General features: G+C 38.5%; 1 protein-coding gene and 1 non-coding gene across 4 annotated transcripts in view; one reads left to right on the top strand and one right to left on the bottom strand.

The window, feature by feature from the left end:
- BABAM2 (BRISC and BRCA1 A complex member 2) overlaps positions 1-23,738 on the bottom strand; it is a 449,694-nt gene that overhangs the window by 296,760 nt on the left and 129,196 nt on the right. The window lies entirely within an intron of this gene.
- LOC121165432 lies at positions 3,315-3,421 on the top strand. The gene has a single exon (XR_005885227.1). It is a non-coding gene; the product is annotated as a U6 spliceosomal RNA (small nuclear RNA).

Here is a 23,738-nt window from a genome sequence, read left to right as displayed (position 1 = left end):
TATTTAGAAGAATTTTCTCCTTCATCCTATGCTTCCATAATTTCCAAATTTTCTGCATTTATATTACATATATGTGTGTAATATAAATGGATATATAAAACACATGTGCATACCTTTCTGATAGACAAATGTAATTTTAAAATACAAAAGTTTACTTCACATATTTCATTTTTTTAATCTCAAAGCTTAAAAAATTTCATTTGTCCTTTATTCATTTCATAAGGTCAGACTTCAATTGTTCTATAATCTCTGGAGAACAAATCTTGAATCATTTAACTTTAAATACACATGCTTCAAATAGCCTTGCTCGTGCCATTTCATAAATTCTAATCCTCACAGAAAATTTTCCTACAAGCTATTGCAATAGGTTAGAACGTACTGATCATAGTTGTAGTAATTTCTTATACTTCCCTCATCTAAAATGTTTGTGTGTTATGCTCATATGAATGGGACATCTTAAGAAATGACCAATGACATTTTACATTTCCAACAGAACTATAACTGAGCAACTATGAACAAATATTACTTCATTCAGAGAAAGCAAGACATAACAAAAAATAAATGTGCTATTTTTCTGATAATAATACTAAACATTATCAACAAAAAATGAAACAATATGTATTGATCTTCTGTCATCTAAATACATAATTTAAACAGGATTATTTTAAACATGGTTTACATACCTTCTTCAACTACAGCAACTTCCTAGTTTGTTAAAACAGAATTCTTATCTTGGGACCAGCGCGATGGTGGTTAAAAGTCCTCGCCTTAGGGCCCCGCGTGGTGGCGCAAGTGGTTAAGGTCCTTGCCTTGCACACCCGGGATCCCATATGGGCGCCAGTTCTATCCCAGCAGCCCCGCTTCCCTTCCAGCTCCCTGCCTGTGGCCCAGGAAAGCAGTCAGTCCAGAAAGCCCAAAGCTTTGGGACCCTGCACCTGCGTGGGAGACCCAGAAGAGGCTCCTGGCTTCGGATCGGCATAGCGTCGGCCGTTGTGCTCACTTGGGGAATGAATCATCGGACGGAAGATCTTCCTCTCTGTCTCTCCTGTCTGTATATCCGCCTTTCCAATAAAAAATAAAATAAAATAAAAAGTCCTCGCCTTGAATGCACCAGGAACCCATATGGGTGTCAGTTCTAATCCCGGCAGCCCCACTTCCCATCCAGCTACCTGCTTGTGGCCTGGGAAAGCAGTAGAGGACGGCCCAAAACTTTCGGTCCCTGCACCTGCGTGGGAGACCTGGAAGAAGCTCCTGGCTCCTGGCTTCGAAATGGCTCAACTCCAGCCATTGCAGCCACTTGGGGAGTGAACCACGGGACGGAAGATCTTCCTCTCTGTCTCTCTCTAACATAGGACTACACAGAACAAATCTACTCCTCTTCCATGTAACTACCATCCAAATATTTAAACTCAAGTGCCTAATAAGTGCCTGGGCATGTGCACACACATACACACACCTAGCATGGCACACCCAACCCTTCCATTTAGAGTTTTACCTTACAGTTAATGTTGTGAGGTTTTTCTTTTTGAGAAGATTCAACTGTTACCAAAATCGAGGAGACACAATGGAGACAGAACACTTTGTACTTTTATAGGACACTCACAGAAAAAGTACTGGTAAGGCTAAAGAAAAAAAGAGGGAATTTGCTTCCTCCATGATTTTATTTGGAAATATTCTACTAATTCTCTTTAAATCAGTAAGCAGAGCCTACTAAGTCTAAAGTTTGAGATTGTTGCAATGATATTTGAAGTTTTTCTTCATTATACTCAAAGACTTGCTGAATTCTGTGAAGCACAAAAGTTAACTAGAAAGAAATGCAAATCAGTGACATCCAAATGAATAGTTAACTAAACATCAATACAAAATCATTTGGCAGTACTGTGCAACAGTGAGTCAAGCCACTGCTTATAGCGCCAACATTCCATTTAAACACTGGTTCAAGTTCTGGCTCCTCCACTTCCCACCCAGCTCCCTGAAAAGGCATCTGGAAAAACAGTAGAACATGATCCAAGTGTTTGGACCCCCACACCCACATGGGAGATCTGGAAGAGGCTCTAGACCCCTGGCTTTGCCTGGTACACTCCTGGCAGTTGAGGCCATTTGAGAAGTAAATCCACAGATGGAATATCTGTCTTTGTCTTTTAAATAAATAAATAAATCTTTAAAACTAATCACTTCTGGAACTGATATGGACTACTGAAAGTATTTCTAGAAAGATAGTCAAGATCTCTTTCACCTACTAAGGAACTGCATCTGGCCAACAAACAATATGGTTTATGACCTATGTTCAGAGACTACTGCTGCAGCCAGGATTAGGGAGAGCTGAAGGCACATTAGACCTGAACTCTGCTCCAGCCAGTCCATTTTTGCTGTCCTGGTACTTTCTGGTATGGTTTGGTTGTTTTACCTAAGATGCTACGTGGGGAGAATAAAAAATGCCAGGAAAAATGATCAAATCTAATACATGGCCAATATTTCAATGAAATTTTGTGACCCTCCTACCCTTCCTAGTTATGACATTCTCTTCTCAGTATTCCAAGTCGCACTAAGAGGAACTGGGAATCACCAAAAGGGGAACAGGATCTCCAAGGTGTTGACACATAGATCTTGAACAGAATAAAAGGAATATTTCTCCTAAAATCATAAGTAAATAAGCAAAGTAGAGTTGGCATCTGCTCATGGTGTCTGGCCACAACCATGGAAGCTTCTGAAGACTATGGTTCTGCCCCTGGTGTACCTAGAGCTCTCCAAGGTTCTGATTACACTTTCAACCAACCAACCTGGTTGCCTGTTTGTGTTTTATGGAGATAGGGAAGGAAAGGGGAGTGGTGGTGGGGACAGTCTTTGTCCGAGGCTACTTGTGAAAGGATTTTTGTTTAAAAACTCACATGTAGGATAATATCCATCTATTTATTACCTTAAAATTACCTGGAAATCAGTAACTCTGGGTCAATGCTGTGGCACAGCAAATTAAACTGTTCCCTGTGATACATGCATCCCATTTTGGCACAGCAAATTAAACTGTTCCCTGTGATACACGCATCCCATTTTGGTGTTGAGTCCCAGCTGCTCTACTTCCTATCCTGTTCCCTACTAATTCACCTGGGAAAGCAGCAGAAGCTGGCCTGGGTGTTTAGGCCTAAGCATCCAAGTGAAAGAACAAAATGAAGCTCTAAGCTCCTGGATTCTGCCTCTCCCAGCCCCAGTTGGGGAGTAAACCAATGGATGAAAGATCTCTCGCTGTCTCTGTCTTACTTCGTGCATTACTCCTCTCATGTAACTCTGCCTTTCAAATAAATAAACCTCTTAAAACAGTGCTCGCATTGGCAGCACATATACAAAAATTAGAATGATACTGAGAAGATTAGCATGGCCCCTGCACAAGGATGACATGCAGATTCATGGAGCGTTCCATATTTTTACAGCCTAGCTGGGTTGGGTTTCCCACTGAGGAGCATGGGGTTAGGGGAGACCAGACCAAGCAGGGTTACAACACCTGTGAGCCTCATGCAAGCCAGATCAGGGAAGAGCCAGGCTTGGTTGGCTGTCCCTACTGATGCAAACATAAAGCAGAATGGCTGAGGATTGGTTGGCCTTTGCCGCAGCATCAGATAGCAGATGCTGGCACTGGTGGCTAATCTGTCAACTAAAACTACATAACCATCCGGAAAGTGAATGATCCAGGAGTGGGAGTGGCCTAGGAGGGAAATAGTGGGCTCCTCCCTCTTGGGTTACCACTCCCACTGGAGGGCATGAAGACCAGGACTGGGAAAGGGGTGGCTGGACAGAATGGCACACATCAGCATGTGTGTGGGCTGGATAGTGGAGCTGGTTGGGTTGAACTAGGCTTCAATGCCCACTGACATGTGTGAGAGCTGAATGGAATGTGAGACAGACTGGACTAGTCTGCTGTACATACCGGCAAGCACGGGAACCAGGGCGGGGGGGGGTGGAGAGGAGGAGGCCTGGTGGGGGTTATTTTGGGTCACTCCGACTAGGCTGCAGCTCCCACTGGTTTATGTGAGGGCTGAGTGTGTCTTGGGCAGAATTGGGCTAGACTGCAACACTCACTGGTTCCAGTGGAAGACAGGGTTAGAAACAGAACCCACCCAGCAACTGTGACCACCAGCTGATTGGGGCGACAGACTGTGCCAGACCCTGTACTGGCAAGTACACACAAGAATCTGGTCTGGTCACCTCAGACAGAGTTTGTTTGAGGATCTCCGCAATCGAACTGCCGGACTCAGAACCTCAACCATAAAGAGAAGTGCAGGTTCCATGATCTGCCACGGAGTGCAAATGCCAGAGCCGAGCCTCCTCAGAGGCTCAGATGGAGCAGTGGACAGCACAGTCAGTGAAAAACTGGGCAAATGGAGGCTTTAAGGTGGACTATGTCAATCAGTGGATTCTGCAGTGACTTCATCGTGCTTAGAATGGCAAGATTGGCAGCAGTTCATACCTGATGAACTATCAAAACCACTTGAGAAAGACCCTCGGAGCATGCCCCACATCAGGGACCTGGGATGGGTGGGAGGCTAGGTAGGGCTTCTCCCTTTATCTCCCCACTTACCCCAGAAACAGAAAAAGAAGAGAATGTGGAAATAATAGTCTTACCTACTTAAAAAAGAAATAAAGAGAAGAGAAAAACAATTAAAGTGGGACCAAGGAAAAGGGAGAGAAAGTAAGGATGAAGAATATCGAATAAAGGGGGAAGTCAGAAGTAAAATTATATGAGAGGTAGGGGAGTGGGAGAAGGAGAGGAGAGGAGCGCCAAAGCGAGAGGCTGACTATAGGGAAAGTGAAAAGGAGAAAGCAAGAGAAAGAGAGGAAAGTGGGATACAGCAAGCAAAACCAAAAAAAAAAAAAAATTAATAATGCTTTTTGGCTACTAGTGGTAATGAGTCCTGTCATTATCAATACAGAACCTATAGGTACATACCCGCAAGAAAATCCAAGGCTTTGAACAAAATATACAACACCTTAGTAGCTTAAAAAAAAATCACGTTCCCACACTGTTTTGTGATAGCATTGGCAAGACTCAGAGAAAAACAAAACAAGGAATTTCTCTAAGTCTGAACTCTGAACTTTTCCAAATGCCATTTGGTAGGTAGGCTCATGCAACTGCAAAGTAGGCAAAATTTACAAATAATGGAGAAGCTCTGGGGGGATTTTCATATACCTACCAAGAGGTGACCCATTGGAACACCACACTTAAATTGCTCTATCACACCAATTTTGTGCTCAGGTATCAGAACCCCAGAACTGCATACACATATACATTTACTTGTTTGACATTCTCCATTGGCAAGCATGCCTTAATCCTAAAATGTGCAAACACACCCCAGAATTACACCTGCAGCTCCATTCAGAAGATCTGAAGACTATAGTGTTCCTTCTTGCCATCAGGAGGCACTCTGCCGGCTACCTTTCAAACTTTCAGCTGTGCCGGAAGAAGGTGAACAGGACCCAGCCTCCCTTTGTGCTAAAACTGCATTTCAAATGGGTTACAAGGATCACTCAGCACATTCCAAATTGGGTTTTTTTCCTTTAAAATTGGAGATAGAGAAATAGGAACAAACAAGAGAGGGAGAGATGAAAGAAAATCTCAAACCCATCTCCTAACCATATCTCCTTGTGTATTAATGCAGAAAGGGGGAAAAAACAAAATAAAACAAACAAAAAACAAAAGAGAAATGCTCACAAAAGAAATGGCAATGGAAAGAAAGAACAGCCTTCTAAAGAAAAGAATCTTCCCTTTCTCCTCAAAATTGCAAATACTTAAGGAACAAAAACAACACCTTTGCCATAACATATATATATGAGACTAAAGCCAGGAACACTGAAATCTTTAGATTTAACCACCTTGGGAAATATCAAACTGAGTAACAATTAACTGTCTCTATTTCTTCCATAACTATTATCTGTAACCATAAAACTTTCAGGTGATACCTTTAAACACAAAATCAAATCTGTCTGGGTCAAACATGCTTAGGTCCTATGACCATTTTCTCCAAAAATGTCTAAGTAAATATCAGGCTCAATGTAGAACAAAATGCACACTAAATGTACTCTAAAATTTAACTAATGATCCCTAAACATTAAAAACTCCTTTGTGGCCACAGACTGAGTGTGGCCCTAACACAGATGTTGCTGCTTTTCTAAGTCTCCCATGCCACACACATTCTCCATTAGTGCTACTCATACCATGAATGGCAACATTGCAACGACAGAAAGGAAATTAGCAAATATGATTTCTAACTTAATTCAAATTGTTTTCCCTGGGGATGTATTTAAATTTTCCAGGTTGCTCGAATATCATCCAGGGATGTGATTCTGAAGGAGACAGCTTGTTACTGTTTTTCCTGGCTGTACTACAAGAAACAACAGTGTGAGCTTATTTCAAGTTAATGTGTGCTTCTGTGTTTTTTTTTACAAAAAAATTAACTGCAATCATTTAGCTAAAGCAAACACTTTGTTAGTGGTTCACTCTTCATTAGAAAATGTCTTCAGGAGACTTGCAGCCTCAGAAAGTCCAGAATCTCAATTCTGTATATAGATTGCAAATTTGGAGCAAATTCTGTAAATCAGAGATGGATCATTCAAGCTGACAGGTCTTCCGCTGGCACTGAGTGTTCTTATAGCCAAAGATAATCAGAACCTCACAGGATTCCCACCCACTCTACCACAGCAAAATAGTAACTGTTTGCTTGTCAATGTCAGGACAAGATCTCATGGTGTCTTCCTTCTGACTACGATAATCACAAGGAAACCCCTTAGCAATGGGCAGGGAGAAGAGAATGGAACCACAGAGAGAATAAACAGCTTCAATCAACTTGCTACTTATAACCAGAAAGACATCTGCAGGTTGATGTCTGGTTTCTGATCAGTGCCCTAGATTACTCTGCTAGCTAGACTAGGCCCCTGGGTTACAAGAAGTATATGATATAAATGTTTCTCCTTACCTCAACTAGGAACTCCCTGGACTTAAATCCAAACCTGCAGGATTTGCCAGATCCTCTCTTCTTAGTGAAAACTCTCAGTTACAGGCCATCGTGGCCAGGGACTTTAAAGGCACCAATGTCCCAATAACATAATTTACCTGTAAATGGGCAAGGAAAACTCATAAAAACCTGAAAAGGCAAGCTACCCAAGCTCTGCTTGTGAGCAGTCTCACATGAAGCAATAAGAACAAGAAAAAAGCAATGCAATGTAGACAGTCTACTAAGGGAAAAGACCCTACAATACACAGGATGTAGAAGCTTCTGGCATGCTTATCCTTCCACTAAAAACTCCATCTCCTGGCCCCACATCCACATTTAGTTCTTGGCCTAAAAGCCCCAATCAATAAACACCCAATGTCTAATGTCCACCATTCACTTTCCCTCCTTCTGGTTACAGCAACCTAAATTTCCTTGAACAAACATCCCTCTTCATTCTCACAAACAAGTTTTGAGAAAGAACCTCCAATTGAAGCTCCAAGAATTCTGACTGCCTAATCTCACCAACAGTTCTTACATTCCTAGTCAAAGTGACTGATAGAGCCACAAGCACACACCAGTCAACCCACATAAGCAAAAGAGGGATAGAAGTTGGGACGACTGAGAAATAAGGGCTTTCCTTCTTACTGTTGTAAGAAATACACTGTGAACCTGAGAAACAATTTTGTATTCCTTTGGGAAAGGATCTGAGCAACAGTATGGCTACTGAGACTAAAAGTCAACAAAATGGAAGACAGAAAAGAGAAGAAATGGAAAGAAACTAGGCCCTAACATGACATTTCAGCCACTGGACCAAGCTTCATCTGAAACCCAACTTCAAATTGTAAGATAACGATTTTTCTTTATTGCTTCAGTTCATTTCAATAAGGCTTTCATTATTAATAAAAAGAAACGGAGTGCTAATATACACAACTCCATATCACCATTCACCTTTCTTAGAAGAGGACAGATCAATAAACTATTAGTAGGCAGTATCATTATTCAAATGTCCATTAACTGAAAATTCAGATTGGGTTTAGATACTTCTGTCCTGTTAAAAGCAAAAGTTGAGTAGCTTCTTATATTTTATCTGCAAGGAAAAGCTACATGAAGATTAACCCATTTTCACTAATTGAACAACAACTCTAGTCATTTCTCTAAAGGAAAAAACCAAGGAAGGGAAAGTAGAAGACCTTTCATTACAATTCATTCAATTAATTTAAAATAAAGCAAATCTGGGAGAGGGGAGGAAGAAAGAAGTCGGAGAATTTCCCCACCCCAGAGCTTTCCAAACAACACTAAGGTGTTTTGATTCAGCGAGTAATCACACAAGACTCCTGACGCAGCCACAGATTCATTGGAGGAACTGAGAGAGGCATTAAAGATCATTCCATACCCAATAATTATACTGTGATTCCTGATACATGTTTTGAGGTTTAACAACAAACAGTGCTGCAGCCCCTCATTAGTGCTGAGTTTGGAGAGGTCTACTGTGGCTTCATGGTCCCTCGACCAGTAGGTATTTTCACCTTTCCTCCACTTGACTGGAACATATTTAGCATGTATTAGCCATTCTGTGGCATCAGATGAACTGGTGGCCTCACGCCAGGTTCAAATGTGTGCCTCAGACCAATAACTTCACATCTCTTGCCTACATTCTTTCTCCAACAAAAATTAAAAGAGGCCCCTCAAAGCAGTCACAGTGACTGCTTCAAGCCATTTACTTGGCAATACATAGGGTTACTGTTTTATCAAGTTTCACTTTCTAAGTTAGCTCATCCCTTTCTAGTCCCCAAGCCACTTCTCACCAGTTCGCTAAAAACTCTGGTGCTCCTCACAATCAACTAAAGAAAGTAGCTGATTCAAATGGAATCCTCCAGACAGCATTCCTTGGGTCTCAAGAAAAGCAACTGGGTAGGTGCATGTATACTCTTTACAATGCAGTGTTTCACAAATCTTAACAAAGCCTTAACATCCCAAACTACCTATTTTTATTACCATCATGCACTAGTATCAAACAAAATTGAGTTCTTTTATCAATAAATACAACTGTAAAAAAAAAAAAATCCCTTAATAGAAGACCAATCTGGAATCGTCACTGACCAAGGAAGTTTGATCTCTTGTCACAAGTGTATGAATCTTTTCTACCTAGAGCTCTGGCTTCCACGTTGTTATCTGAATAGTAAAGGAAACATCACAAAGAGACGGCTTCTCAGATCCAAACTTCCAAGACACTGACTCAGTGAGCCTGGGATGCAGCACAGCCAACCCCAGAGAATTATCTAGTGATTCTGGAGTGATGTCTACACAATCAGGGAACAAAGCAGATACTGGAAAGTTAAATGAGCTTCCTGATGAATTTTCTAATGTTTATTAATGGCCCCAAAATTTTCATAAGACTCATCAGACCTTCACTGAAGTTCCATTGATTGCTTCAGGCTAACTGAAAGTGACATCTCCAAGAGCTACCCATGAACTGTTCCAGTCACTCCAGGGAGCAACATAATCTGTTAATGATTAACACATAGCCTCCAGAGCTGCCATTGCACTGGTTGGGACGGGGAGTTGTAGACTTGGAAATCACAAAAAAATAGAGAAACATCATCATTCTTGCTAATTTCTGCTTCCTCTCCAGTAGCAAACTTCACTAGATCACCTCATCTACCTGGATCTGTCAAACCTTGAGGCTCTCCCTAGGACCCCACCAACCTTGGTTTAATGTCATCTTCTGTCAGGGGGCACCAAATAGCTCATTAATGGTGTGATCATTCTTAAACTGGACATATTTATTAGCATTTAATTTTAAATCATAAACTTTTACATCAAATGTTTTTGTAATGGCTCCATTAATATTACGGAATTTTAAAACATTTGTAAATTGACAGCTTCAGGCCACAGGCATGCTTTCTTTGACCCACTCAAAATTTTTTATTTTAAAATCTTTAGATAAAGCATACACACTTCAGTAGGTCACAATCCCCACCAATTCCAATTGTTTTAGGTCTCTGTGCACTCACTGTATTATTTGCCCGGCTCCTTTAGACACCCAAACTTACAATCTCTGGATCAAGATTTTAAGGCATTTCCTAAAGAAATTCGTTAGTTTCTTCTATGATTCTTTCATTTATGGGATATGCATCACATGTTTAGTGGTGGCATGCTGCATACTTGCAAATTGCATCACTCTTATCCATTTTTGCTCAACTACAGTGTTTAATGTTATGGGCTATTCAATATGGGCATTTAAGTTATTTTTTAAATGAACTGTCAACCTTTTTCAATTCAATATAGGCTAGATTAGTAATATTAAAGGGTACAAATATTTTCCAGGATGAATAAAGATACTGGTTACCAGAAGCCAAATCACTATGTGGTAACAAGCAGAAGTAGACAAAAGAAAACTGGGAAACAATTATGAAAATACAATATTGCAATATGACTAATTACAATAATCAATCATTAGAAGTTTGAACTGTCTTACCAGCATCCTAAGATACAGTCTCTTTCAAAGGCTAATAAACTTAAAAATAAGTATGTGGGAAAAAAGGTTATAAAAACAAAATGAAATTATCATAGAATTAGACAAGGTCTAAGGGGGTACAAAATAGCACATTAAATCAGTTCCCAGTTCAAAAAACCTAGATGAGATGTTGATTTTCCTGTTTTTCATAAACCTTATAATTGTGCTTCCAGAAAACTACCAAGCATCTGCCTCTATGTAGCTAATTCTTTTCATCTTGGAGCTCTCACAAGGAAATAGAGAGCATTCTGTGCCAGGATCACTATCTTCTCCAGCCAAAATCGCTGAGTCTTAGAGCCAATTTCCTCTTGGTAAATTTTGATCAAATTCTTCCCATTTACAGCTTCCTTAGTACTGGTAAAGGCTGCACATGTCACAAGTGTATATGTGTATATGTTTAACAATATACATTTTGAATGTAACAGTTAAGTGTATACCTATGCACATAGGTAAGCATAAGTCTATGTAACCACACACACACACACATATACACACAAACTGGTTTATTTAAGTTACTTTCTGTGATTACCACTCAGGTTTTCTCAATATGAAGTCATTGATAACTAACATTCTATTGGAACTCTGAATTAACCAACTCTACTAAAATATAATGATAATAAACATTAATAACAAGGATTCTGACTTTACAACTCATGAAACAAATACCAAATTATGTTGTACTTCTAATGTAAAGAATATTTTTATCAAAATTCAATTTTTTAAAAAACTGGTAATCCACAGTTTATTCAATAGTGTATTATTAATCAGTGTTTCTTATTTCCCAGTTATCTTATTAAAAGTTAGGAATACTATGTGATCCCCATTTTTGATTCGTACACATTAAAAATATCAGCAGGGACTACAGATTAACAAGAAGAGCATATTTTTCAATAACAATATGCAATTTTTCAAGCTTTTAAGAGCTGAAATGTTGAATGCCTAGTTGTTATTATATTTCAAAGTGAACTATACTTAACAAAATTTGCCCTTCCTGGTAAAACAAGTCTATTATACAAAGAATATACTATATTGCCACTTTCTAAAAATAGTGGTATCAGGGCCAGCACAGTGGCATAACAAGTTGATCCTCCAACTACTAGGGCCAGGATCCCATGTGGGCAACAGTTTGTGCCCCACCCACCCCATTTCTAATCTAGCTCTCTGCTTATGGCCTGAGAAAGCAGCAGGGGATGACCCAAGTCCTCAGGGAGGGACATTGGGGCCATTTGGGGAGTGAATCAGCAGATGCCAAGACCTTCTTTCGCTATTTATCCTTTCTCCCTGTAAAATCTGCCTTTCAAATAAAAATAAACAGATAATTTTTTGAGAAAAGAATAATAATATCATTAAGGGTGGTTAAGTAAAAAGAATTAGCTTCCTTTCAAAAAATTATTCCTGCATAGCTTTGTTTTGGGTCATTCTTTCTACAACCTGTAGACATACTTGTTTCCTTTTACTAAAACTAATGACATTCTGAAAGCTAATCTTCATTCATGTGCAATACATGATTATTTAAGATTAACTAGACCTTTTCACCTTATGCCCAAAAGACACAGTCTTTATGACTATTTTAAAATCCACAGAATAGTTATTTCAGCTGTAATTTGGAATCTCTTATTTTAAGGGACAAGGAGTACTTCTGGTTTGTGACTATTTACCAAGTGATTGAAGGTGTAAGAAATCTGGGACTTAAATCTGCCTACCTTTCTACATTAAATGCAAAAACCAAAGAAATATGCTAAACTATGAGGAGAAACAATCAGCAAAGCTGGCCTATCAGAATTCTTTTACAGGACATATGCCCCTGCTTTTTCAGCCATGAATTGCTAAAGTAAAATAATACAATGATAACAGTAATAATAATCCATTAAAATTTAAATTTCAAACCACAGAACAGGCCTAAGTTAAAAGAAACTTCAAAGACAGAACAAATACCAGATCAATTAGACATATGAAAAAAGACACATATCTGATGATGCTGGAGAATTACTGGTAATTTCTCTAAAGACGGTGACAATATTTTGATGATTTTTTTTAAAAAGTTGTTCTATTTTTGAGTAGCATACTGATTTCTACACACAAAATGGTACAATATATGGGATTTGCTTCAAAATAATATGCTGGGCAGTAAGTGGTTAAGAGTACAGATGAAACAATCTGACTTGAAATGACAGAACATTCGTGACAAAAAAATGGGGATTCGTCACACAGCACTTCAAATTCCTGTACATGTTTGAAATTGCTACATGGAACATTTTCTTCAGAAGAATAATTTCTATATTTCTTATTTTATTTTACCTTGATTTCTAAAATTGGTTTTATTTTTATTAAGTACATCAAATAACTATGTTTTGATTTTTAAGAATGGCTAGTTAAAAATTTACAATTACATGATGGTAAAAGTTAAAGCTATGACACCAAACTACTCTTCATTTGTTAATCTGGTTAAACAAAGAATTTCTCAATTTTTAAAACCTTTGTTAGTTCTTTATCCTGTTTTAAATATCCTGCATTACTTTCTTAGAAAACATAAATTTTCATACATTATGCTATGAAATATCATAGAAGTTTAAATCTCAATTTTGATAGCTAAAAATAAAAAGATTCAAAATAAACATTACCCAAAAAAAAAAAATTCTCCCTAAGTTTTCAACACAGAGACAAGTCACTGGGTGAACACAGAATTCTTGCATTTCAATTATTTATTTTAATGTTAAAAGTCTGAAAATTACTATTACAAATATTTATTCAGTACAATACTAAAGCTGTCTGTGACTTACTCTGATATAGGATATAAAAATATTAACATAAACCTACAAATCTCAAAATTATTTCTATTAATTGCTATTAATATATTAAAATAAACAGACAAATCAAATTTTTGAATTGGTTATTGCATTTTTCCCAGCTCTAAACAGCTTTTAATTTAATCTGAAAAGATTGAATAAATTTGGATTTAGAGGTAGTGTCCACATAGAAGTTATACATAATAGAAATGGTTAACTTGCACTTTCAGTATAATCAGTTTTCAGTTAAAAATCAAACCTCATTTTGATAAATTTTGCTTTTTAAAAATCATTCCCATAAAAACTGACTTACTAGTGTATTAACCACTCTTCTGATAAACCATTATTTTTTAATCTCCTAAAGGACTTAGAATTTGAAAGGTACCTGATGATCTCCAGTAAACGGTTTTAGATATGCTAAGTAATTAGCGGCCCTTCCTTTAAAAATTCTGTAACAATCCAGACTTTTTACTTTCCAATCTGGCTTTTTCGTCAATGTTCCTGAAACATATTCAAGAAACTGCATAAAACGTGTTGACTATTTTATTTATACTAATATTGCATTCTGTGGCATTTTATAATCCCAACAACTGAAAAACATTCTTTGAACGTATATACAGTCTACTAAGCCCCACTCTGTGGCTGAAGGCTTGCATCAGACCAGCGTAAGGGCTGAGGTGGCACTGTACTTCACAGGTTTAAATATCTTGGCTCGCCAAAGCTTGTGTGGGGGCTGTAGTTTGGCATAAAATTCTCAGCCGGATGCAGACAATTTCTCTGAAAAATGTTTTTTAATGGCTAAGGTTTCTTTTTTTTCTTCTTCTTCTTCTTTTAAAAACATTGGAGAAAGCAGATATTAGAACCAGATTCAAAATTTCTACGACATTTTTTTCCTTATTGATGTGCCTATTCCTATAGCTAAAATAAGTATGTCAAAATAATACCAAATATAAAGAAATTCAGTGAGTACACAACCCCACTTCTATACAAGTTTAAATATAAGCTCAAAAACAAAATAAGCAGTTGCAATTATAAAGGTTAGCTAGAAGCCATCTCTGAAAATATAGACATTTGCTAGGCTTTCTCTGGATATGATTATATGTTGCCCTTGGTCATTTTGGCCCCCACAGCTCTGGCTGCTTTTCTGTTTTTACATTCAAATGTTATTTTCCTAATTATACACAATGATTTCGGGCACAGATTTTAATACTATCAATTTGATCAGTAAATAAATACACTGATGCTGTGTAACTCACCAGTATAATTCACTCGGTAATCAATGGAGCTGAGATTAAAAATTCAGATCTGACGCGTTCACATTTGCTTTCCTACCCATAGTTCTCAGCTGTGGTTGGAAAGTATAAACAGCCCAGGTTCCACCATACAAAAGGAGAAAACAGCACAGCAGACTGGTCAACATTAAGCATTCTGCTTACAAAGTCAAGCTTACTGTAGCCACTCACTTTCCAAATCCTAAATTGGTGGACAACAAGAAAAAGTCATTTGGTTTTTTTTTTTAAAGATTTATTTTTATTATATTTTTTTTTTATTGGAAAGGCAGATATACAGAGAGGAGAGACAGAGAGGAAGATCTTCCGTCCAATGATTCACTCCCCAAGTGAGTGCAACGGCCAGTGCTATGCCGATCTGAAGCCAGGAGCCTCTTCCGGGTCTCCCTCGCGGGTGTAGGGGGTGCAGGTTCCCAAGGCCTTGGGCCGTCCTGGACTGCTTTCCCGGGCCACAGGCAGGGAGCTGGAAGGGAAGCGGAGCTGCCGGGATTGGAACCGGCGCCCATATGGGATCCCGGGCGTGCAAGGCGAGGACCTTAACCACTTGTGCCACCGCGCCAGGCCCGTCATTCGGGTTTAATATGTGCCCATATGCAGTATATTGGAAATCTAAATCCAATACCCACCAACAGTATTTAAAATATCCTCTAGATTGGGAATGCGGAATGTCTAGCCTGTAGGCCATAGAAGGCATGTAAAAACCACGTAGGCTAGCTCTCTTTTAGCAAAGGCAACTGCAAGCAGGAGTTGAAATTCAGTAAGTTTATCATAGGCTATATTATAAGAAGATATTTTTCTACTTCCCCTGGTGATGTCATAAATATCCAAATGGTCCTTGGCAGAAAAAAGGTTCTCCACCCCTGCTCTAGAGGATTTCCAACGGTGCATTCTCTTCACCATGACCTCTCTTTATTATATTTTGTTGCTATTCATTCCTTTGAGCAGTTCTTATTTTCCAATACAAGAATTAGTAAAGATTTACTAGTAACAAATTTTCTGGTTTAACTGAAACTTCTTTTATTTTGCTTAATTCTTTTGAGTAATTTTGCTAGATAATTTTAAATGGGAGTTTTTCTTTCATCACATTTTGGTTTTTAATGAGTATCACATAAATGGTAGAGGATTTTTTTCAACTTCTAGTTTTCTTATTATATGAGAGAATATGCAATATTTATTTTTTTGTGTCTGGCTTATTTCACTCATTTCAATGTCCTCCAGTTCCAACCATTTGGTGCAAATGAAAGAATGTCATTCCTTTTAATAGCTGAACAATATTCTATAACATAAAAAATAGACTACATTTTATTTTACTTGCCCACCTTATGATGGAAGCTTGGGTTTCAAATTTTTTTTTTAAAGATTTATTTTTATTATTTTTTTCATTGGAAAGGCAGATATACAGAGAGGAGAGACAGAGAGGAAGATCTTCCGTCCAATGATTCACTCCCCAAGTGAGCGCAACAGGCCGATACTATGCCGATCCGAAGCCAGGAGCCTCTTCCAGGTCTCCCACGCGGGTACAGGGTCCCAAAGCCTTGGGCCGTCCTCGACTGCTTTCCCAGGCCACAAGCAAGGAGCTGGAAGGGAAGCAGGGCTGCTGGGATTAGAACCGGCGCCCATATGGGATCCCGGGCATGCAAGGCGAGGACCTTAACCACTTGCACCACCGCGCCGGGCCCGGGTTTCAAATTTTGGCTATTGTGAACATTACGGCAATAAACATGGTAGAACACATATCTCTTGGGTACTTCCCATGTAGTGGGATTGAAAGATCATACGGCAAGTTTTTAGAGAAATCTACATACAGTCTGCCTGCAGTGGATGCACTAATTTACGTTCCCACCAATAGAACATTAAGAATGTTCCAGGCCCAGTGTGGTAGCCTAGTGGCTGAAGTCCTCCCCTGCAAGTACCAAGATCCCATATGAGTGTTAGCACGTATTCCAACTGCTTCATTTCCCTTCCAGCTCCTGCTTGTGGCCTGGGAAAGCAGCAGAGGACGGCCCAAAGCCTTGGGATCCTGCATCTGTGTGGGAGACTCAGAGGAGGCTCCTGGCTTCTGGCTTCAGATCAGCTCAGCTCCTGTTGCTGCAGTCACTTGGGCAGTAAACCAACAGATGAAGGATCTTTGTCACTTCTTTTTTCAGTATATATGACTTTCCAATGATAAAAACAAAAAATCTTTAGAAAAAAAGAATTCACCTTTCTCTACACCCTCACCAGTATTTGTTGCTCTCTGCTTTCAGATAACAGTTACTCTGAAAGTGATAAATAGGTGCCTCATTGTGGATTTGTGTTCCATTTCCATGACGGATAATTCTGTTGAGCATTTTTTCATGATTTGTTAGCCATCATATTTCTTCTTCGTTTGAGAACTGTCTGTTCAGGTCATTTACCCATTTTTTGACCATATTGGTTGTTTTGTTGTTGTTGTTGTTGTTGTTGATACTTTTGAGTTGCTCTGTTGTACTCTTGTTATTAATCCATTGCTGAAGTAGTAGTGCGTTTTATCAAATGCTCCTTTACTGTATTTATTGTTTCCTTTGCTGTACAGAAGCTTCTGAAATAATGATACATGGCTATTGCCTGAAGTCCTTACTTTGTTTTTTCTTTGGTTTTCCCTTGATTTTTTTTTGGTCTCTTTTAAAATCCCATTAAGGATACCACATGACATTTAGTCTTCATGTCTGTACGTTTCCCTTTCTTGTGACAGTTTCTCAGTCTTTTCTTGCTTCTGACGACTTTGATGACTTTGAAAAGTAAATGTTTAGGTAGCATATAAATTGTTCTTCAGTTGGGATTTGTGTGACATTTCTTTGCTGGACTGTGGTTGTGGGCTTTCGGTAGGAAGACCTCAGAGGTGCAGTGCCATTTTCAGCACATCTGTCAATATGACTTCTCTCTGTTATTAACTCAACCATTTGACCCTAAGAAGTAAAGTTGCTTCCTTTCTGCTACCCTCTTTCATTCTAACCTCTGGGAAGGAGAGTCAGTGTTGTACTATATACTAAAATGTTAATATCTTTATATTGTGTAGAACTCCAGGTTTGTTTTTCTTGGTGATTATCTGTATTTTACCTATTAAATTCAAGCCTTTGATAGGCGTGGCTGTAGAAAGAAGAGGAGGTACCAGACAATGAGAAACAAGAACGATCCACTGACAAGCATGGATACTCTTCAAAAACGACCGTGAAGTACCACCCCAGAGGAGCACATTCTCCAACTGTTAACGGTTTCCACTCACTTCAGAACTTCCTTTTCCCAAAAACACTTTCACAAATTCTGCAGAGTAAATCAAAACTGGCAACATCTGTTAAGTGTTATATTTGCCATTGGATTTCAAAAAAACAACTTGGTTTGCCTTTTTTCACTTGCCTTTTAAGAGTGAACATTTTAAATGTACCTTGTTTGTACTTTCTTGATGTTCTGTTTTTCTACAACTGTGCTTTCAAAGCCTGGCTTATAACATACGTAATCAAAACCTTATGGTTATACCTTTGTGTATACAGTCACAATGCATCCAGCACTGGCTCTGATAATGATATCTTTGGAAAAATAGACTAAATCATAAATTATCATTTTTAAACCAAGAGCCTTACATGATTTCCCTTTAAGAAGTCCATTTAAAAAAATTAGCATCAACTTTGACTGTTAACTTAAATAAGTAATGATAGAAGTATAAGTTTTCAATTCATTAGCCTCTAACCAATCTTCCATCAGAATTTCTAGTACTTTTCTCAGATTTACTTGGGTCATTTACAAATGTATCTTTTGACTGAATACAAGTTTCATTCTACTTTAGAGAACAAGTGATGCCAAATAATCCATTTCTAAATAATATTCTTAAACACTAGGAAGATTTTATCTGTTTCCACAATAAAGGGAGAAACATACTGTTGTGGAACACTTTATTAACTATTATTAGTTATCGTTGTTGAGATTTTCTGTTAACCAAAACATTTTATTAATCCTCTACCTTGATTAAGTTTGTATTTTTACCAACAAGGTGCATGGTATTTTGTGGCACACTAAAATTTCTTCTGCTTGCAAAGTAAAGGGTGAAACTATGCTTTTAAGATACATAGCAACTGACTTATATCTCCACCTGGGATGGAGTAGCTTTGCACAGATAAGGTATTCCTAACAAGAACAACTAGAAAGCCAGATAAAATAAAGTTATTATCTGAAAAGCATCTGTCAGGAAAGAAATGAGAACTGCAAAGGCAAGAAGTCCAGAGAAGAGAGACTCTCACAGAAAAGAGCCAACTTCTGAAGGGGCTGTAGCACTAGGACATTTGCAAATCCCCAGGAAATGCACACACACAGAGCGGGCATCCCTGCCCTGTCCTGCCCACCCTCCACCTAACCAGGCTCAGAAGAACCAGGGGAACTTGTCGCAGAATGCTGAGAAAGTTCAAATATGCAGCCAGTTTTCTTTAAGACTGACATGTTCTGGCACAGTCCAGGGCAAAGAGTTAAAAATGAAGAAACAGTCTCTGAAAAGCAGAGCTATCAGTAGCATTGCAGAGTAAGATTTATCATTTGGATTCCATGAGGAAAAAGATCCACACATATGTTTATGAGTTTAAATATTTGATAAATGACATGGCATTCTATTCTAAAATGTTATGAGCCAAGCCACTTAAAATTGGGTAGAACACTGACAATTCCAGGCTCATAGATACAACCCTAAAGAAGGAGAGTTACCCAAAAGTAGATTTACAAAAGCCACAAGTCAGTCAGCCTCAATACAACAAAGTCCTTGGCTGTAGTAAAGTGGTCAGCCTTCCATCAAAGAAGACAATGAGCCCTCCAGCTGGAAGACGACAGCATCGTCTGGAAGCTCTACTATTTTCTAACTAGATTATCTGGTATTCTTTAGCTACTAAAGCACCAAATATGCAGACACATGACTGATAACCAAGGAAAAAAGCAAACAGAGTCAAGAATATTGCAAATACTAGAATTAGCTACAATGATCTTTAAAATAAGTATGATTAACATATACAAGACAAGAAAAAACTAAGTAGAATATAAACAAAACAGATACTTATGAAAACTTAAATTATACAAAACAAAAACAAAATAGAAGTGAAGAATAATTACACAAAGAATTCATTAGATGGATTTAACAGCAGAAAATAAATGGAAGAGAAGTTAAGCATTATCTAATTGTGTTACTTATTTATTGCCCATCATCTCCCAAACCATTCTTTACCCTATTTATTATGAAGCTGCGGCTGAGCTCAGTCAAGCTTTCTCCTGAAACAGCTGGTACAATCTTGAGCTTGTCAACAGCCAGTAGTAGAGGCCAGTGCAAGACACGGCAGACAGAGGAGCTTCCTACCCTGGCTCTGGTACACTTCTCTTCTTACTCCTTTGCTATGGCTACTAAAAGCAGGCAGAGAATCGAGAAATACTTGCTTTTAACCTGTTCATTGCACGCAGTGCGTGTCTAGCCCCAACGAACCAGCACCCAATGGGCCATCAAGCACCAGTCTAGCCTTCAGCGTTCCCAAAGAGTTTCCATATTCCCGTGGGCTACACTCACACTCTCCAACAATGAACTAGGCTTGTCAGTTCTTGTGGGGTAGGACAGCATGGAAGGGAAATGCAAGATGTCTTCCAAGCCAGTGCTTTCTTAGTTATTCTTCCTTTGATCTAGAGTAACTATTCTCTATAGCAGCTGTCATTGTTCCTTAGAATTCTTATTTTCTTTCAAGTAGTTAATACTTCTCCATATTACATTTTCCCTATTTAAATTGCAAGTATTTCCCCCATTTGATTATCACCCTGGGTGATAAGCGAGTAAATTTAAGACTCCAAACTCACCTCATCCTCCTGTACTATGTGATCAAGCAAGTTACTCTTCAGTATACACTCATTTGGAATGCTTACAAATATTCAATAAGATATGTACAAAAATGTCCATGATAGCATTATTTAGAATGTAAAAATGTGAAAAGAATAGAATTGTCAATCAATGTTAGGATGGACAAACTGGAATATTATCATCAATGAGCAAGAATAACATCGACCAAAAACTACATGGGAGAAGTTCACAAATAAATGCTGAATGACAAAAGCCAGACACACAAATACATACAGATTGATTCAATTTGTATTTGTACAAAAAGATCAAAAAGAGGCAGAATTCATAGTGATTAATAGATGATCTACGTCAGCGTAGTCTTTACTCCTTCACAGGTCTTCACAGCTACAGAGCGGCCGTGAGTGGGTTTCGGGATGCTGGAAATGTTCTGCTTCTTGATCTGGATACCAGCTAGTTACTGGGTGTACATTTTTTGTTAATTTTAAGCATGCTCACACTTAAGATTTATACATACTAGTGCACATATGTTACTCATCAACAACAGTTACACTGACAGATAGTTATTCACAATCAAATACAACGTTGCTAAGTCCCTGGCATTGACCACACCTACATGGATCTGGTAAAGTTTCCTCTCTACATTCCCACAATATCTGAGAATACCCCTCAGTTCTGTAATTATCAGCCTTGTTTCAGTTCTGCTTACTTAGCTGTCTTCAGCGTTTTGCTCAACTTGAAGCTAAAGATCCATCTTTTCTTGAGTGACATATGAGGCAATAGATAGACACTGAAAAGTATAAAGCATTCTTTTTTTTAAAAGTATGCTACAGTCCAGGTACTGGAAGAACACTATTCATCTAGATGGCATTTTTCTGTGGTGCAACACCCAGTCCATTTCAGCTCAGTGCACTCCTAGCATGAATTTTATGTACATACGGGATGGAAACTTTCTGGTCAGAATACACCCTAAAGGTGTCTTAGAGCAGACATAGAGATGTCCACATCCCACACGTCAGTATCTGAGTTCAAATTCTGAGCTATGGCCCCTGACTCCAGCTTTCCTGCCAATGAAGAGCCTGGAAAGCAGCAGTGTTGGCTCACTCAAGTGAGTTCCTGCCATTCATACAGGGTATGTGGATCATGGTCCTTGCCCCTGGCTTGGATCCTGGTCCCAACTACTGCAGGTATTTGAAAAGTGAATAAGTGGATGGGAGCCCCATCTTGGTCTCATCTCTTCTCCACACCTTTGTCTCTCAAATTAACAATCATTTTAAAGACATCTTTCTAGATGTGGCACAGTAAACAGCAGAAGAAAAGTGGCATGATGTTAGCATACTTACATTTTATATAAGCAGAATAAAGCCCAGAAAACCAGGGCATGGCACCAGCAGTTAGTATGAGGTTCCCAACTCTGAAGGTGCTTATTTCAAACACTAAACTGTCCTTACCTTCTTCAAACCAGGTAATCAGCTAGCAGAGGGTCCAAAATGCCACTGTAACTGCAGCATGTGCTTCTCTTTTAACCTTACGTTCTGCCCTTCCCCCTTTGTTAAACTTTATTTTAAATTGCAGCAAATTATAATTAGTATTGGGAGGGGGAAGAATTTCACAAGACTCTTTGAGGCTGCTGCACATACCACAGGGTGTTGCAAAACAGGCTGAATGTCAGCTTTGGCGGTTCTAATAACCGAAGTTTTATCCCCTGAGTTTCTGTGAAAACTGATTTTTTTCTGTTATTTTGAAGCTGTAATCCAAAGTATTGTTTTCTAGACTTGAAAATCAGCAAGTCCCTTAAGTCTCCCAAACCTTAAAGGAATCCTGCTTCTCTGATAAGCATGTTTTGTGCACTTCTCCACACTCAGGTACTCTTCCAGGCAACAGCAGTCAGGAAAACAACTCCAAACTACTGAGGCTTCCACTGCAGGGAAGAAACAATGATAATTCACCACCCAATTCGGCCCAAGACTGAGTAGTTGTTGCTTTCTTTTTTTTTTTTTTTTTTTTTTCTTTAGCATTAAACATCCCACATCCCACAAAACCATCCATTTCAGGCAAATCAAGGTAGCTGGTACCCCTAGTGAATATGAATACCCAACAAAAAATCACCTGGAAATTATCACATGGTGATAAGCGTAATGAAAAAAACAGCAACATTAAAGATAGAGAGTAAAACTCTTTCATTTAGAAAAAGCACTCACAGAATGTCATCTAGAAAGGAGGCCAGCAAGCCATTCAGACAACTGGGGGAAGAGTTTCAGACAGAGAGAGTGAAAATGGAAAATAGCAAATGAAAGGCCCTTAGGTAGGAATATTCTTAGAGTGTCCCAGGAGTAACAGAGAGATCTGTGCTGCTGGAGAGGAATGAGAAAAGAGAAGGGAAGGGGAGAATATAAGAGAAACAAATAAATTATAGCATGACCTTCCCATCACTGAAGCTACTCCGCACAAGTTTCCACTTCTTTTCTTTTTTTCTTTAAAAAATTTTTTTTCATGATATGGTTCCATAGGAACAGAGATTTCTCTCCCCACATATTCCACCCTATTCTTTTGCTTCAATTATTGCAATAATAAAGTCCTTAAACAATAGTTACAAGTCCAACTTTCTGCTATTTAGTACATCACGGCATTGTAGTATAGACAATGGTAGTCTAGTATCCTATTGTCAAGGTATATTTAGCAATGTCATTGGGAGTCTTCCTTTAATTCAGAAGTAGAGATACTTTGTCTTTACTCCCATAATTCCAACAACATAATAATAATAATAATATTCCAACATAATTCTTACAATAATATTTTTTCATCACACTAGAGCCTTCTTTATCAATCATCTCACATTTTAAAGATGCTTGTGAAAACACTCCTAACTACTGCAAAATATTCTCTTAACATTTAATGACGTACTAACTACATCTATTTCCTTACATGTACCTGTCTTTCTTTCCTAAAATGTCATCTCCTTGAGATACATTTCCACATTACAGTGTTGAATACATGGTGTACAGCTAATCAATACCAATGGTCAGATTTTCCTCAACCTGTCTTTTGTTGACTTTCATGCTTTTCATTAGCAAAGGAGAGCACCAGTAGGTTGACATACATGAAATGACATAGGAAACAATATGACAAACAAAATAGAACACAGTAAAAGAATAGCCACTGATAAATTAACTTCTGCTGCAAGAATAGTTCTTTAATCAGCAGAATGTTTAGGATTTGAGACTCTGAGAAAAAGTGCTAACAACGAAAATCTCTAGAAATAACAACCTCTCAAATCAAGAATCAACTCTAAGTGTCCCCCAAAAATACTTCTGAATTCAGATTAACTACATGATT

Source organism: Ochotona curzoniae, unplaced genomic scaffold (assembly GCF_017591425.1).
Source record: "Ochotona curzoniae isolate NIBS_2020 unplaced genomic scaffold, NIBS_Ocur_1.0 contig_883, whole genome shotgun sequence".
In the NCBI taxonomy this organism is placed as follows: Eukaryota; Metazoa; Chordata; class Mammalia; order Lagomorpha; family Ochotonidae; genus Ochotona; species Ochotona curzoniae.
This window is presented reverse-complemented; position numbering and strand designations above follow the sequence as displayed.